The 19,794-nt window shown below is 33.5% G+C and overlaps 1 pseudogene; it reads left to right on the top strand.

Annotated features, from left to right (window-relative positions):
* The first annotated feature begins 10,748 nt into the window (after positions 1–10,748).
* Positions 10,749–17,962, top strand: LOC144354664 (uncharacterized; annotated as a pseudogene).
* The last annotated feature ends 1,832 nt before the right edge of the window (positions 17,963–19,794 follow it).

Below are 19,794 nucleotides of genomic sequence, written 5' to 3'. Positions count from 1 at the left end.
AATTCCTCATTAAAATCGCTGGTTTTGAAATTTTTTAGCGCCAACACCGAAACAGTTTAGCAGGCATAAGTCATCCCTATTTTTTTGTAATTTTCATGTTCAGACCCTTGGGCTGTTATTCGGATAACTACGATAGGTAATAACAGTGTTTATTTTTGATAATCTCTTGAGCTTGCAATGTCGTTATTGGAATTTCTTACAAGACAATATTTGTATTTGCCAAGTTTAGGTGTAAATTTGGCATTTCTTTCACAAGACGATCGAGAGTACTAAAAGTAATGTAAGTGTGCATAGGGAAAAAGTGTTCTAGGAGTGTCTTTGTTTAACTTTGTGGAGAACTTAAGCTGTGACATGTTGATTTATATTTAATGATGTTTTGCAGAGAATTTTTTTATATCAATCTGTCAGTGTAGCAATGACAGCCTTGTATTTGTCTTGTAAAATACTTTGGGTTTCTCTGCTCAGCATACTTCTTCCATTGAGGGAAAACCCCCAGTAAATCGCTGCTTCAACAGGTTCCTCATCGACATAAGGAACCTTCTGCCTGCCCTTGAATAGGAAAAATGGCTTCCAGGCACCTTTATACCAGTGAATGGTGAGCTTATCATCATCTCTGCTGTTCACTTTGCCAATTTGAGGTATTTCCTCATACTCTGGACAATAAACAGCAACCATGTCACCAACTGCAATTGAATCAAAATTCTCGACATGATCTGCCATCACTGGCATACCTCCAGTTACAGTGACCTTCAAAATAATCAGAGAAAAAGAAATGAATATTAAAGCTTTCCATAATACCAAAAGTGCCAAGAGCAAAGCATGGCTGATTTCATTTTGTTTTGATTCCTTGTGTTTTTTTAATGAAAATAAGATGGCTCTCCATGATTGATTTGTATCACCAGCTTTTAGAAATACTTTGCTTTGACCTATGTTTTCAACAAACATTTCAAATATGTCATAATGCTCCCTCTACTTAAATCTGTATGTTTAAAATAAAATAATATTTTACTCACCCTAGGGCAAGGATTTGCTATCCTTGCTTCAATGTCCATGACATTCTGTGCAACATCAGGGTCCTCCTGCGCTTGACTTCTCATTTCTCTTTTTTCTTGTGCAGAGTCTTTGAGTTCATATAAGATCCATGATTCTGGGATTTCACTGGGAACCTAAAAGCATGAAACAAAAATAATAATTACATTATTTTCAATCATGTAATTTTTAATAATTTTTTTTAAAATTCGTATGTAATTGGTAATTGTTACAATAATTATCTGTTTTTATATCCAATAAGTCTATGAAGGATTTTTTTCTTGATATATTTCACTATTTTATGACAAAAAGCTGCTTTTTGTGATTTTTGTTGTTGAAAAATCTAATAATCCCTCAATATCGGAAAAGGTAAAATGTTTATCGGAGTGTTATTGCTAAGTAATGCATCACATAGCTTAATCATAGCTGTATGGCAAGAATGGGATTTCCGAAAACCTGACTATTCAAATAATGGTATAAGTGATCATGCACGTGTTTTCCAAAGATTTTTGAGATTATTGGGAGCAACGAAATTGGACGAAAATTACACAAGTCATGGGATCCGCCCTTGTGTAATGGAATAACTTTGGCATGCTTAAACATGTCTGAAAAAATGCCTGATTAAATACTGAGGTTGAATAAATAAACAATACTATCACAAATGAACGGAGCAGAAATACGCAAGAGTTTAGATGATGTATTGTCAAGGCCAGCTGACTTACAACTAGAGTTGAGTGCAGTGTGATAGGTATTTTTGATGTTTCGAAACATTTCACATAGGTAACAGGGATTCAATTGTTCCCCACGTTGGACTCACACAAAAAAACACGCTCAAGCTCGATTCGTGTCACATTCGATTCCCTACTGCCTCTCCTTTCTTCCCGAGACAACTTCAAATCACTTTTATTACTTGTCACCCATTAGCCAATTACAATAGAGTATAAGAGACTTTGAGGCGTTACCTCCAAATAAACAGCCAATCACACGAAACTTTTACACATCATAATACAATTGATTAACCGTCACTATATTAGGAAAACCACTATCATATTGTCAATGTCAGTTTATGTTTATGGGTACTAATGGTCTTGCAATAAAATTCCACAGTTGACATCAATATACATCATTCGTTCTGGACTACGACCAAGACATCGCATAAGCTTGAAATCGCAAACTTATGAGAATGTGTCATCTGGTCTCGACCAGTTCCGTCATCTGGCCTCACCATTTAACCTTTATCAGTAGATGTAATGGCAACCACTATTAAGCCGACTGGCCTCGTCATTTAACCGTTATCAGTAGATGTCATGGCAACCACTACTAAGCCGACTGGCCTCATCAGTTAACCTTTATCAGTAGATGCCATGGCAACCACTATTAAGCCGAAATATAAATCATGATAGCAGTTTAAAGTTTCTAACGCTGTTAGCGTTGTGAGCTTATGCCAGAGTACGGAGCCTCGTACACAATGGGAAAGAGGGGCCATGCTCGAATGTTTAAATGGAATATCCTGTCGAGAACGTGTATTACGTAATGAATAAAGTACACATAGTCATTGTTCATATGCCTTGCAATATGTGAAACAAGCTTTGCATAATTATCAATTTATGAATATTCATGAACTAACTCGAAAAATCAAAGTTACCCAAAGCCAATGACTAACACTGTTTTCCAGTTAGCTCAATTGGCAGCGTATAGGTCACATCCCTTGTTGCGTGAGCTTAGGAAAAAGTGGCAAAGGGCAATTTATGAGAACGAAACAATTCGACTTAAAGTGTAAATTGCAAGTGCTTGTATACAAATAAAATTTACAGAAAAAATATACATTATAAGCAGAGACGTTTTTTCATCAAGTTTATATAACATTCGGAAATAAATTACTTTCGAGATATTGCCGAAAACCGGCTCTTTGTGAGTCTTTTCCGAAGAATTCCGAACGCGTTTTAAGACTAGGTCATCGAACTTTCAACGCGTCGTGGCGTCACAGGGAGAAGTTCTCTAGTTGAAACATGGCGGAACATTCAGACGTAAGCAGCGCTGCTACCAGGGAGCTGTAATGAGACATTACAGCTCCCTGCTGCTACCGATGATTCTGACATTTCAGATAATTCGTTAACTTTGTTTGATACGTCTACGATAAGGCATGTATGAGCCGATGGCAGAAGTCAACGTTCGGGACGATCGTAGTGCCCAACACGTCGAAGAAACCTCGAGTACTCGACTCGATAATTTAGATTATTACGTAACGAAACCGGTGAATTCCACCGGATGCTTTGAATTCTAGATTAATCAAAATTGATTATCAAGTTTTTATCGCAGATATGGCTAGGTGCCTTTTTTTCTTAGATCGCCACAACTAGCTGAGCACCAAACGTTTAAATTTACGAAAATTAAACTGAACGTTGAGATGCCTTGTAGTGAAACCAAATGCTACGATCTCAGAGCTATGCTATTTTAGTATTTATCGATTCTAAAACATTGTTCACTATTCATGTGTCTCGAAATCATGAATTTTATTTGAAGTTGAATCGTTCATTTTGTCAACACTAATCACTGATAAATATAACAAGTCATGTTTGGGTACTCCTAGCGTTATACCACAGTCCCTCTATCACTGATTATACGCGTGCAATGTACATGTGTTATTGTATTCTATTCATTTTTTTCCTTCCTGCATTTGGAATCTAATCTTGCCTGCTAAATAAACAGAAATTCGACAAAAAACTATTAGCACGATACCTTTAAATACTTATTTGCCAAAGTAATATTGAATTTTGTAATTTGTCAACCATTATATATTGTCATTATCTACAATAGCTATGAAATACAATCACTGTAATACATGTATACGCCCCCTTTTCTTGAGAATTGTTAAAAATCAACAAACGAACAAACTGTAATAAACATTGAATTAAGACAAAATGTGTAAATGTGGTGGACGATGCCAAATATTGCCTACAGTAAGAGAATGTGTATGCTGTAAGGAGGTCACTGTTGTTGATGCCAAGTGTTTAGAAGCAGTGTTTGAGTTTGGTTTAGAAGAAAGATTGCAATGCATCACGCAACATTCAGGCTTCCAATGCGTTAGTTTGAACAAATTTGTGCTACAAACTGCCTGGTTTCAATACAGGCAGCAATATGACACCCTATTTGATGGTCCTGACCATGAGAGATATCGTCAGCTTGCAAGATGGTGTTGGGGTTTTTAGGAAAAAGTGTCCGTGTAGTTCTTCCTGCTTGTGCTGTTAGTTGCATTTGTGCCCATTTTCCACCACCAGGTCCTGAAGAAAATGCAGTCTACATGGGTCATCAATATTAATCAAATTATAATAATGCATAACTTATAATTAAATTAAAATTTAGATGATTTCTTGCAGTATTTGTTTTCTGTAGTCAATTATTCAATGAAAAGGTAACGAGCAAGTAGTAAACATTTGCAAGCAAAAGCCAGATCCAGATTAGAAATGACCTAGAACTAGTCTTAATCCTTCTATTAACTGAAATCGGCAAATACATCATTTTGCGATATTACAAAGAATTAGACAAACACAGAAATAAAACGATTTCCAACTGCAGTGAATCACTTGCGAACTCAAAGTTGCGCTGATCACTGTCCGAATTTTTCTTTTATTTATGTTGAGACAATTTTACATTATAGTTGTAGCTAACAAAAAACTACACTGCAAATGAAACATCTTAAATGCTGTATTGCATTTGAACATGGTATTTGGTGCTCAGTTATTCCTGTAAAAACACTATATTTTAAAAATGAACTAACAATCAACAAAATACTTGCATAGAAACAATATGCGAATTCCTGTAAAAACAAGAAAAGAAGAAACCAAATGAAACTACCGGTAACTGACTTAAATAAAAATTAATTAGAAAATCGAGAAAAATGTTGCTTTATGGCATCATCTTTGTCGGGTCTTTCATATCCACCTGCATAGATTTGATGGAGGTTTCATCTCATCAGTATCACTGGTGTTGTCTTCAACTACATTGTATAGCTCTTCATACAGCATATCAATATAGTCTGTGAAAAAAAGATCAGGGGTTTACTGTTAACAAAAATGAGAGAGGGTAGAACTTTTGTGCAAAATATTTGTTTTTCTTTCACTTAGTGTTTTTTGTGTTTGTGGATATTTTGTTATCTAACGTGTGAGATTTTTTTCTGTAATTTTTTTTTTTCAAATGACCAACTAAAGAAATCAGGTTATAAGGATTACAGTACTTACCAAATGTGCTTCTAGTTGTTATTGGTACCACTGAGTAACCACCATACTTAAATTTGGGATACCTAATTGCATACTGCAGTTCTCCATCTTCATTCATTGCCTGGTCTTTGTTTGAATTTTCATTGAAATGCAGATATAACCTGATATAACAAAGGACACATTCAATAAGTCTCTATTTTCGGATTTCATCAAAACAGGAACTAAAAAAAATATCTGTAATAAGCAACTGTGTGCTATAATTATACAGTACCGGTATGTACTAGGGAAATATACGTATACCTTGCCTTCATAACGTTGTATGAAAAATGACTCATCTTTGGAGCAAAATGGTTAATTAGGCTGTGATATCCTTCGATTGCAGACGTTTGCCCATGGGGGATAAATTTAAGATATCCTTCTTCAAAAATTTACTCAGCAGAATATCGGACAGTTTTTCAAAATCCGCAGTGCCTATCAAAGAACAAGGGTATGTTCAAGCCTATGCTAGCTGGAAATAGTAACGATAATTAAGCAGTGCAAATGTAATAACACAGATTCACAATCTATATGATATTTTTTTCCCAATATCACGCATTTTTATGATACCAAAAATTGCAATATAAATCAACCAATCTTAGATGTTCACCATGCCAACTATTTATTTACATTTCTGAAAATAATCACTGACATGACCTACTTGTGCAATTCAAGTCAAAAATGAAAAAGTCAGCCATGTTGAATCAAAACAAATCCACTATGTGATATGATGTATAAATTGTGTAAAATATGATTGCAATTGGTAAATGCATGACTGAGTTATGGTCTCAGAACAGCATTCTTTTAACAAAATGGTTGGTCATTTTAAATTTATTTTGCATAAAAAATTATATACATCAAGGTTCAATGAAATTTGTTTATCCAAACTAAGATAAGGTTATAAAAATTAACAGAAATGCTTGTTTTATGTTTTTTTAACATCACAATTATAGCAACCATTCAGCCATCCTAAATGTAAGTGTATTAAGTTTGAACATAATTTACAGCTATATTGGAAATATTTCCTAATCTACAAGTTGCATTTTTTTTATTTCTTCAAAACTGCTACTAAAAGATTGTGAATTGCTTTGTGAAATTCAAAACTCAATGTTAACTGCTCATGAAATGTGATTTTCTTTGTAATTCCTGCCACATATCGGATAAAAAACACAGATGCAGACATTTATGATTATATAAAAATCTGTGTAAATTTATTTAAAAAATTGAAAAAGCTGGTTGTTGATTTGTTTCCTATTGAAACACAATTTTCAGAAAATTTGCAACATCTAGGATCATACCGTATTTGCACTATTTGTAGCAATTAATATTTTACTAATTCAGTATACAAATGTAGGTTTATATGTGAATTTAGCTCAGAAATGTGATGTGCGGAAGTGATGAAAAATATACATAAATGAATATACTCAATTATAAAATGTAGAACAAACCTTTCGCTACATGCCAAACATCAAAATAATGTTTGGCATCCCTAAATACATCACAAGACTCTGCCAACCACTTTCGAATTTGCATGTGTCTGTCTGTAACAATTGCAGTGACATGTATCCTCCAGTTAGCCAGTTTTGCTAAACATCGCTTCAACCCCTCCAACTCTATGTGGTATGACCCACTTACTTCATTACTCTGAAATATAATCCAGATAACCATGTTATCAATTGTTCAGTCTATTATAAAAATCAACAGTGAAGTTCAATTTATGGATTGATACTACTACATTTTTAAATTAAATAGTCAAAAACTAATTAATCCAAATCAATTTTCAGGATATTTTTCTTTTATACAACCAAGTGTTAGTCAAAAATATTGGTGTAATTATAGCTATTTTGCATGGAAATTTATTAATTTAGGTTCATTTGCATAAAATCAAATTTTATTTATTCCTAAAAATATGGGTAAGGTAGGACTTGAAACAAAAAATGTATTTTATCGGTTCCAATTGTGTTACTTACCTGAACTAATTCCATTGCAATTATCTTGTTTTCTTTCAAATCCATTAGTGTATAGCTACCATATTTAGCAGAATGGCCCATAGTATCACATATCGCATCACCACCAATAATAAGCTTCTCTGTTGATGTTTCTTTAATTGTTTGGAGACGAGAAAGATGACTCTGCCAAACATTACTTATAGTTTTAAGGAGATACTGCCTTTGGTGTCTAAAATACATTGAAGGGTTGTATGTACAGACACCCAAAGAATTCAGCATTCTCAAGGTTTTGGTTGGCAATGAACCAGTAAATAATATTGAGGCTGATAAAAGTAAATTGCCTAAAGGAATTTGTCTAATATAAGGCTGACTATGTCAAACACAAAGCTGTTCAATTTTTAACAATGTGCCTTGAACATTAAAAACAATTGAACATTTTCCAAATGCAAAAATTAAATAACTGTAAAAGATAAGACTCAAAAATAATAAATTCTCTCTCCATATTTGGTAATTGGTATGACATGTCAGCATCTCTGAAAATGAAATAAACAAGAATTGAAACATAAAATGTATTCAGTTTGATAAAAAAAGTTGTAATTTATGATTACTGACTTAACAGTGAACAATAATGTTTTGGAAAATACTGTACTTGTATCTTCTTTACATACATGTTTGTATTGTTAAAAAGTGTGCATTAAAAAACTTAGTTGTACTGACAATGAAGCAAAATGTTATTTAAGAAATAATCCTATTATTATAATACCTCATTGTTTGAAAATGACGGACCCCTCCACACACACAGACACAAATCTGTCCATGGCATGTTACTTGCTTCACTTGTTTAATCACTAATTAGTATAAGAAAAATAAATTGTTACTTACTCATCACTTTCATCCTCATCTGAATCATCCTCATAATTTTCGGTCTCTGGTATATAAATAGACATGTCTTCAGCTGATGATTCATTCTCACTCTCATTATCTGAATTTATTGGTGTGGATGCAAGTAATGGTTTTAACAGATCACACTGTATACCAACTGTGACTTTTTCAACTTCTACCTGACATCCTGAAAGAAATTCAATGAGAAATATTTGTTAAAGTATGTTAAAGAAGGAAGAGAATTACCATGAAAATAGCCATGTCTAAAGTATTTTTGCCAATAGCAAAACAAAATTTAGTTCAGTTTATAGACAAATGCTATGAATCATAGTTCAAATATTAAAGAGGTTATAAAACTTTCCTACTGATTTTTTTTTTATTATATATACAAATAAAACATACCTTTACTTCTATGTATTGTATTTGTTTGTGTCTTGACATGTGTCACTTGTGTCTGTATCTGTGTTTGTGTTTGTGCTTGTTTCTTCACAGGTTTATTGGGGGACTCCATGGTAGTTTGTGCAGTAATAACTTGTTCATCATAATTTTGATTTTCAAATGTATGGTCAACCAAGTCATTTGTGATTAGTGTTTGACGAACCTGAAATTAAATTAAAAAAAATAACATTCAGTAATATTTTAGTGGAAAATCAACATCATCAAAAGATTTGGTTACAGGCAATTCACAATTTTCCAAAGAACATTTAAAAACTGAAAATGGTTGTTGGAAACCATCTCATTGACAGCAACTAATTTTACTGTTGTGACATGTAATGAACAACTGTATTAACTCAATCTTGAGTTCTCTCGCTTTTTGAATTTTATTCTTTCTTCAGTTGGTGACAAACTGCTACCCGAATGTATGGTGGGAACAGCCTCTGGGAACAATCTAGGGCGCCTGTATTAAACAACAAAAACTCTCACTATATTTTAGAAATAATAACAAGGTTGACATTATTAACCTTTTGCAAAAATGAAAACTTGTTGAAACGTTCGCATATACAAGTGGTTATTTCTACAATTTCGCTCCTCTGTTCTGAAAGGATGCGAAAATCGCTGGTAAACATTTTATATAACCATTCCATTTGAAATTGATCTACGGTTAATAAGGGCGAGAACACGCAATGTAAAACCATGCCGTGACCGCGATTGCTAATACCGGTAACTTCTGTAACTGTCTGTCGATATATTGTTTACATTTCATGTCGACGCCACAGATTTAGCAAATGAAAAACAGCGTCAAAAATGATCTTTTCGCAAGAAAGCTTTTGCGGAATAAGACCATTGAAAACTATGATGAATTGTTCGGAGCTTTCAATAATGTTGCATCGTATGTATTATCGTAAAAAAGGTGGTACCGAACGACGAATATTTTACGCGTCATTTTTCCCGCATCCACCAGCTGGTACCGTTGTTACAAAAAACCAGACAGTGACAGTAACCCAATGATCAAGGCGCAGTTTACGACAGAAATAGCAAATAAAACCCATTACAACTAAAGATGCCATAAAGCTATCAGTATAGGATCAAATCAACTTCACTTGTCGACTACGGCGACGGACACAAAAATAGATACGGTCTAGATTATTATCAGCGGTCATACAACAATCGTCACGGTCGAAGTGTCGGCATCACGGCATATCGTCACCTAGCCCTGCGTACAGTGCTGTGTGTACGGGGACGCGTTGGTTGATAGATGTCCCCACCACAGCCCTACGTACTTCCATGGACAAAGTCCGGGAGCGCACCGGAATTGGTGCGCAAGTTAAAAATATTAAGTATTTTCCCAGCCGAAATCGGTTGAAATGACGATATAGTTATCCGTAACAACCATTACAAAATTACCTAAAATTGAAATGTCTTAGAAAAAACGACTAGTAAAGACGGAAAAAATGTAAACGTGTAATCACGTGTAAATGTAATCATCCACCAAACGCCGCCATTTTAAATTTAATTCACGCGAGAGAATGCGCGCGAGACTACGCGATGGCGAGGTCAAACATTTTTTCCACGTGACCAAACAACGCTAGAACGAGAAATTTCTTTCAACATGTTATTAAATTCATTTTTTATCATTCCACAATGTAAACAGTTTGTCTAAATAAAATATTCGAAACATTTGAATGTGATGTATTGAAGAAAATGGAAAAATACAAATTCTATGTAAATTTGTGAATATTAATTAATTAATAATTGAATTATAATTATTTTTTTTGTATTAATTTCCAATTTTCATACTATTTTTATTTCATACATACATACATATTAATCAAACATTGATTCAACTTTTAAAAATGAAAGTAAAACAAATTATGAAAGTAACCAAATTCCACAGTCCTTTGATCCAGTTCTCAATTATGGAAGACACATGTGTCAACTGTAGTGGCAATTTGTTAAAAGAAGTAAGGGTTATGCTAGGAAATCAATTGAGTTAAGGCTACCACATTCATCTAGTACAGGAATTGAAGTGTTGCACAACGAATTCAATGTGTTATCATCGCCTGGGAAGCCCAACTTTTTATGTTTCAGTTGTGCTGGGTATCTGGCCAAGATTCACAACACAAAAGAAAAATATCAGGAGAGCAGTAGCGCATTCTTAAAAGCTAAACATGAGGCTAGCTATTTGTCAAAAAAAATGTCACAGCCTCTGTCACCCGTGGCAACATCATCCAAGATGATCAACGTCACTCCACCAGCTAAAAGAAGAAAAATCTACATGACTTCTATCAAGCACTCTAATCTAAGAAGAGTATCCAAGGTGAGAAATAATAACAATTTTTCCAATTTATTATAGAATGTGATTTTAATAGAATCAAATCAAACATTATTAAATTACGTGGGGTTTTTTTGTATTCACAGGTCACATCTATCAAAAATGCAGCAACTAAGAAAATCGAAAGTTCAGAATATAGACAGGCATTTAGAATGTTAATACAAAATAGTGTTGCAGCCAGGAATGCTTCAATTCAAGTGGCTTCAAATTTAATCAAGAATGAGTTAATGAAATACTGTCATGGTGAAAGATTTACGAGTAAACAAGTTACCTTGGAAAACTTGGAGAATTTTCGATGGGATGATGTGTTTCATGAAACAAAACAAGAACTGCCAACTACCTATACTTGCCTGTTATCAATGGTAACCAAAAGGACTGCCAAAGTGTATGTATTCCAATGTTGCTGCATACTGAATCATTAGATTATTGCTTATTGTAATTTATGTAAATGCATGTGCTATTAATGGAGCAAATACATTTGCCATTGTCATTGTCAATCATCATGCTTAACACTATTGTTTTATATTTAAACACAGTAACCAAACGAGTAATCAGCAGTCTGTAGCTAAATTTGGATCATTATTGTTGACCATGTTGCACTTGCGAGCACCTTCAAAGTTCAAGTTTTTAGCTGGTGTAAATGCATTACAAATGTGGAAGAATGGTTGCAGTGACAAAGTGAGTTCATGCCTTATCAATGTATCTGAACAAATCTCTAATATTCTTCAAAATTATATTATTATATTTTTTATTTCAGTTTATACATCCTACAATGATTTTGGCCTTGGAGGGGGGAGGGGGGCAGTAGACCAAATTGGACTTTTTGCTTGGTATATCAAATTCTCCACTCAAGGGTTGATCATAAAATGACAAAGTTCTAGCAATGACTTAAATCAAATTTCCCTGTATATGATGGGAACACAGAGGTTGTCTAAATCCCCACTATGATTTTTTTCAGCTTTTCCAATGTTTCGGTAAATTTGGTATGTGTCTATCAAAAAGTGGAGCACGAAAACTTGTGGACAGATTGAAGGGTGAATATGATCATGAAATTATAAAGTGGAAGCAAGACATTGAGTCGGAGACGGTGAGTGAAATGATTCCTTGCATTTATTTGTTCCAAAAAATATACAGTAATGGTTATCTCACTCCTAATATAAATATTAAAAGTCAGAACTACATCTTCTGCACATAGACCATAAGAATGTTACACTATACCTAGGGGGTCACATGTATCACTTGGACATTCAAGTTAGTATTGTATATCTGAATTGCCAGTAGCCATAGAAACTGGTTTGATGATATTTTCGTTAACATTGGAGCATTTAAAGTCAATATAAAACATTCTATGTATTTCTATTTTTAACACTTAAATCAAAACAAAATATTATACCAGCTTCTTTTAAATTCAGACAGATACCAGTAGATGCAAGAGCATGTGTAGCAAGAGAACTCTTCCAGGATGAGGATGTCCAAGATACTTCTGAAAATAAATCAGAGAAAAGTACAGTGTTTTGATATGTTTACACTGATGAATCAGTAATTTGGTTTATAAGGATATATGTCACAATGAATTAGATCCAGAGAAAATATCAATGCTTCCGGTCATGACACACTTGTCAGTAAAACTGTTAGCATATAGCGATGTTTTGAATGGTTTGTTTTTGTCAGATTTGTAAAATGAACAAGAATTAAATAATTTGAAGGTCCTAGGTAATCAATTCTCTGAAATCAAAAGAATGATGCATGAGGTTATATGACAGCAAACACAATTGAGCAACTTTACTGCAGCTTGTATCATTTTCGCCTAGACAATTATAAATAAATTGAAGCAGTAAAAAAATTGCTTCAAAAAAAAAATAACAGGGGGTGCACCCCTAACCCAGGCAATTTTCGTTGGAATGCAAATATTAAATGTTGATTCACTTTCCCAGTCTGAATTTTCACAATGGTTACTTATAACTCATCATTTCATTAACAGATCCGTGCTACTCAGTGGCTTGGGACTACGTACAAATTGCAACAACTGCCCGCCATCAAGGTACTTTGCAAAGTAACAAAATGTTGATGTGTGTCATATGCAGCTAAAAATAGAATATCTGCAAGAGACGAGGACGACACCGCTTCTGTGACAGCAACGTCTTTACCTATCAACTTATACATTCAATCAGATGAAATGTTACAAAAATTGAAAAGACGGATGGAGATTATTGTAGTACGAATTGTTTGCAGTAACTTTTCTCACTTTGAGAAGTAGTATGGAGATTGTGTTACACACCACATTTCACACCAGTATCAGTCAGAGTCGAAAAAAAAAAAAGTGAACTGGTAAGTTAAATTTATCATTTATCACCCTCGGCAGTTTTTGACTTTTGACAGATGACAATTTGTACATCAATTAGGTATGTCACCCTCTGAGGGTTTGGTGAAGTTTTGATCTGATGTTTTTAAACGTTAAATATATTATAGAGTGAATTGATTAGAATTTGGCTGTCAAACATATACAACTAGCACATTTTTTGTAGTTTTTGGTCAAAATTTTCTACCTTTGTGAAAAATTATGTATTCGAGTATAATGGATCATGGAATGATTAGAAGTTGCACTATGGAATTTATTATTGTTGAATATTTTTGGTTAAAATTCAAATTATTGATGTCTTCTCTTCAAAACTGTAGAATATAAACCAACAAGTCTACTTATTCCATATGATTTTAAACTGAGTGGAATATTGACATAACAATTGTAATGTTATTGCCCTGCATCATGGTTTAAAAAAATTGTTTATACATGCCACAATATATTAGGGTTATTGTATAATAATTTTGTTTGATCATGTCCTTAATTCACTTCTTAACTGTTTAATAGCTACTAATCCAAAGATTTGTTATTTAGATTTATTTTTGGAGATATTTGTTTCTGCTAATCAACTTTTTTATAGGTTAACTTAGGTATTATTCATGAAAACCCCTCATCGATACCCGGAGTCATATCAGTGATTGACACACTTCATCGCTATGTACCTACAAAAGCTGATGGAGAACATCATGTTATAATGTGCCATGGTGATGCCTTATCAGTTGAAAGACTCATTGATGCCCATAAGGCGCGCTCAGGATGCACAACTGCCAGGGGACGTCTACGTGGTCTGGAACCTGTTCCACAGGAATTTCACAAGCGTGGATTATTGCTTCAGGTGAAATATTATGTGCTTATTCTAAAATTAATCTTTTAACATTTAACATAACCCCCACAAGTTTTAAAAATTGTGTTCTTCTATTACTGACACTCTTAAGTAGACAAATATTGGTACATGTATTTATATATTCAACAGCTTGGAAGTCGATGGAAATGTATGTTCAGTTATCCATTTGTGAATAGTAAATGAATCCTGAGTTATATTATATCTTGGAGAATACGTCATAGTTATTGAATTATGCCATTTATTGTTTGTTTAAACAACTTTCACCCTTATAATACCCAGGATAAAGTACCTTTTATAGCCCATGTTGTGACGATGTCTGTCTGTCTTTTTTGTTCTATTCAGATATCTTGAAAACCAATAGTCGGTTTCAGATGAAACTAACTATGAGATATTATGGGAAAATTGCAAGATCTCATTAGGTTAATTTGCTTATGAATTAATTTTAAAAGACATATTCAGTTTTAGATGAAATTTAACAGTGAGACACTAGAGTTTTCAGCATGTGTCAACAGAAGCAATATTTCTTGAATTTCTAGTTACGGTGTGTTGAGTAGAATAATTAATGTATTTTATTTGCAGGACACTATGGATGAATTTTATTTTGGAAACAGTGCCATGGACAGAGGGACCCTCGCTCATATCAAAAATATGTTCAATCATCGGGCGTTGAAGAAAAAAGTCATGGATTGTTTTAACCATGTGGTTGACTTTCTGACATTTGTTATGGAGGGATTAGTGTGTTTGCTTGTGATGGAAAAATTAAAAATGAAATCATTAAGAAGCAAACCAACCACATCTGTATATACAGAGTCACTTGAAGCCAAGACTGAATGTATTAATAACATTGCCAGGGATGTGGTTCACGAAGTGTGGCTTCTATATGACACGAAAGAATTGGCATATCTGGTGGTGGTGAAGAAGATGATGATGATGATGAAAAATATCCATACTGTTTCTGTGGAGAAAGTAAGTTGATTTTAACCACATTTACTTGTATGTTAATACCCAAGAAACCAAACATGTGGTGTGAACTATAAATGCTACATTATATAACATGTATGGACAACGATATAATCATGTGTGCTTCAAATAGAAAATTTATAGTGTTATATACTGCAATTATGCTATACTGCAAAACAGGTTATTCTTTTCTTCTTAAAATGTTATGAGAGTGCAATTTCTGAGATTTTTCATATAGCTGAATATATACTGATTATTCTTATAAGCTTTGGTTTATTTGTTTTTTCAGATGTAGGAGGAACAATGATAGAATGCTCTAATGGAATGTGAATATGGTGACTGGTTTCACCTTCCCTGTGTTATACTGACTGAGGAAACAGTTCCAGATGAAGATGGGAAGTGGTACTGTACAGATACATGTCGAGGTGAAACGATCAAAATAATACACATTGTTTTGTTAATCAAGACCATGGTGGTTGATTGTTAACCATGACCATGCATGGTTTACCACATTTGTTAAATGAGATTTGCAATGGCCATGGTCATGCACATTGTCGATCACGTTTTGGTAAATAAAAATCTGCCATGGTCAGAAAAGATGCAAACAACATGAATACCATAGTTAGGTAACCAAACCTTATTGGATTATTGTAGTATAACCAGTTAACACTAATAGTAACCTTTGCAAATGCAGTCATGGTGTTGTGTGAAATTAACAAAACTTGGACGACATAGTTTAGTGACCATGCTAGCTAGTATAACAAATTTGGTAACACTATTTATTTGTATTAACAGACAAAGCTGTACCACGTAAATCAACTGCGTCATGTACCTGCACTAACCTATTACATGACCATATATACAATCATTCATGTGGTTTGCTTTGGAGACTTTTAAATGATTATGTGAGACGAGATTCCATTCGCGAAAATGATGGCCCAGAGATGATCAACCATTGGGCCATTGACATGATGGAATTCTGGCATCATAATCATTACAAATATATGATACTTGGGCACAGGATTATTTCAGGTGAACTTATTCTACCTCAAGTTTCAATCTTCTACAGTACTGTGGAATACTTTATTTTCGCTGGAATACATTTTCGCTGAAAAGGCTTTTTGGGCGTTTTATATGGAATTTATTTTCATTGATGTTTGATGAATTTAATGTGAAATATAGAAAAAAAAGTATATTCGCTGGATTTTATTTTCATTCCTTCGGCAAAAATAGCAAAAATAAATTCCAAGGGAAAATAAAGTATTCTACAGTATATCTGAGAGTATATCATTAATGCATCATTGTATTCAAATTTAATACCCATACTAAATTTTAAGGGGATGGTGTACTTAAAGTAAAACATGTATTTCAAATCTGAATGAGAAATTGAATTGTAGACACAGTACGTGTTAAACCACTTGTATGATCACCTTACATTTGATTACATGTAACATACAGCATCGATAATATATAGTTATGATGTTTATAATATCACCTACCCAAAATGTAATTATTTTCTCAAATACTAGGAAATTTCCAATAATATCTATTCACTTCAAGTTTTCTATTGATCCTTTTATACAATTTATGTCATAACAATACAGTGCTTTCTTATCTCTCTTGCATTGCATTATGTCCTTTCAGATGTGAATGGCTGGCAAACTGAAAGGATTTCGAAGGAAATAATTTGCAACAGAACAATTAATCTTCATGGTGGTGCAGGAAAAAATATTGCTATTGATCTTGGCACAGAATTTTTGAATAATGAGTTCAAAGGTAAAACACTCTTTGATTTGATGCTACTGATTTGTACAGATCTATCTACAGTAGGAATATGATGTATATAACACATTATAAGTTTAATATATCTCCTCTGACCCTTTCCAGAAATATTATGTCTGATCAAATAAATCAAAAATGCTCATAACATATTAATGTTCAAATGAGCCAGGGTAGTTATCAATGTTTACACATTTTGATGGATGGGCTAATGAAGGAACAGATGAACCAATGAGTTGATGGATAAGTGACTGAATAAGTATTAAATAAATTAATTGCACATTTCATTGATGGATGGACTAATGAAGGAACAGATGAACCAATGAGTTGATGGATATGTGACTGAATGAGTATTGAATAAATTAATTACACATTTCATGGATGGGTGGACTAATGAAGAAACAGATGAACCAATGAGTTGATGGATAAGTGACTGAATGAGTATTAACTAATGATTACTCATTTTATTGATGGACTAATGAAGGAACAAATGAACCAATGAGTTGATATATACAAGCAAAAATATGTACCACTTGATCAATGGCAGAACTGATTTTCTATACAAAATATCACATTTTGCACAGAATTATATGTGAGCTAATAATATAGCAGACATTCCCAAATAGGATTTCATATATGATAACATTTGCATCTATAATTATATGATTGTGAAGGAGTTGTCATTAGGTCATTGAGCTCATATGCAATGAATTTATATCTATTTACTACTTTATAGAGGGGCTTAAGCAATCTAGAGGACGTTATACAGACAAACAAGTTGATAGAATGGGACAGATGTGAGGAAGTTTAGGAAATGCACTGACTACTTTGTATCAACACAATATTGTGGATACTCATGTTGAGTGCCACCGTGGTGGAAAATTCAACTATAAGGTGGATGTCAGAAAATTTATAGCTGAATATAAAGATGATAAACTTTTTGAAATTCAACCTGACAGAAATCACTCAGCCTTTCCTGCATACCACTACAACACCACCGTTAGACAACCAGAAGCGTTTATCAACAGGATGAACAAATACAATGCAAAACTTGATAAATCACGTAGGATATTACCACACAGAGACGTGAGTACTCACATTGATGGCATGTTCAGTAAAATATGGATTGACTAACAAATGAATATATAAAACAATGAATGAGTCACTGAATAGATGGGTAGACTAATGAAGGAATTAAGGGACGACGTCAAAAGATCGATGTCGGATAAAAAACTTAATTCCTTTAGTTTTTTTCCAAACCCCCCCTACTGAAACTTAATTGATAAATATTGGTCATGGCGTCAGACTACATTCACCATTAAATACAAATTGATAATCGGACAGTAGTATTGCATAGCAGTTGGTTATCGGGTGGGTGTAAACAGATTTTACAAATACACCTCATTTGACGCACAGATTTACACTTGAACCAAACCATTTTTCTATTTTTTTTCCTTTTTCGGTTATTTCTGTCCATGATGGGATAGAAAAAAACGAACTACAAATACTCCAAGATTTGTTTGACTTCATTAAAAAATAAAATCGTTTTTGTAGGATGGAAACTTTTTGAAGTCAAAACCCCCACCCCCAAACTAAAGAAAATAAGTTTTTTATTCGACATCGATATTTTGACGTCGTCCCTAATGGACTAATTGATGAAAACATAAATCATTGATGAAACAAATAAAAATAAGTCTTTTTAATTTGTATTATTTCTATAGGGGTATACACATATGTTGCAAGGAATGAGCATTATATAAATCAGTAAATTTCCTTGTACCATGAGGTGTGAATACAAAAGTTTACGTTGTCTTACATACTGTGAATTTGCCATCAGGTCTACAATTTTTGTTAAAAAATTAAGTCTCAAAATCTAAAATATATAGTGACACTCTGTACACTTAGAAATATTATTTCACTAAATGCTGGGTATGAACAATGGGTAAGTTTCTACTCTAGTTTTGCTGTTGTAAACAGCTCTGGTACAGTTCTGTAAAATGTTTTTCTGGGAATATTAAGGCTAGCTACTACTACTAGACTGTAGAAATATTGACATACATGACTGAATACATATCAGTGAATAAACACCACATTTATGAAAATATGATTGCTTATATATCAAGATTAACTTGTGCCTCGTGGCCACAAAACATATGAGCATATTATGGATTGCATAATCTATATTTTTCCAGAAAGTAGGAAATGTTTACTATATGAAATTTACTTCAATACTACAAAACATGTAAGCCCAATGTACAGACCAGAACAAAATAAAAGCTAAAAGTTTTCTTTGATTTCTTACAGCAACAAGACTAAACTAGCACTGGTTATTGAAAGGTAAAATGATATCTCGATTCAGATTAACTATTTTGTTAACATTACATGATCATTAAAGGGATGGACTACTATAACCATTACAATCATTAATTTGGTTGTATGAATAGTGGGATGTAATGCTGCAGTTTTTAATTACAAGTAATTCCACTCAAATATGATTTTTACACAAGATTACAGTGGTGTTCACTACCCAGACTCATTTGTGCATTTGATTGCACAATTACTACAGCATCTGGAAAATATGCAACTACATTTTTCATCTTTCATTTTCCTATGACATGGTTCCCTAGTTTCTAGCTCTTCTAGTCGGTCTATATCCATGCCAGGAACTACTAAATGTTTTAGTATATGAATACGCATGCAATTGTCCAAGTCATTCATCTCAGCACAAAAATCTATCGCTTCTTTAGAAACTTTACGTTTATCAAGGCACCTCTTTGTGGCATATGAATAGGCAGCACCTTCTCTTCCATCCCTGGCACACCTGCCAACTTCCTGCCAGTAGGCAAGGATTGACTTACTCATGCCCCAGTGAATTACAACATCTACATCTGTTAACTGAATACCCATTTCAAATGCAAATGTGTAACCAAACACCTAGCTATACTATCTTTTTCTGTAAACTTGTT

The sequence above is a fragment of the Saccoglossus kowalevskii genome, chromosome 16 (genome assembly GCF_978046115.1).
Source record: "Saccoglossus kowalevskii chromosome 16, keSacKowa6.1, whole genome shotgun sequence".
Taxonomy (NCBI): domain Eukaryota; kingdom Metazoa; phylum Hemichordata; class Enteropneusta; family Harrimaniidae; genus Saccoglossus; species Saccoglossus kowalevskii.
This window is presented reverse-complemented; position numbering and strand designations above follow the sequence as displayed.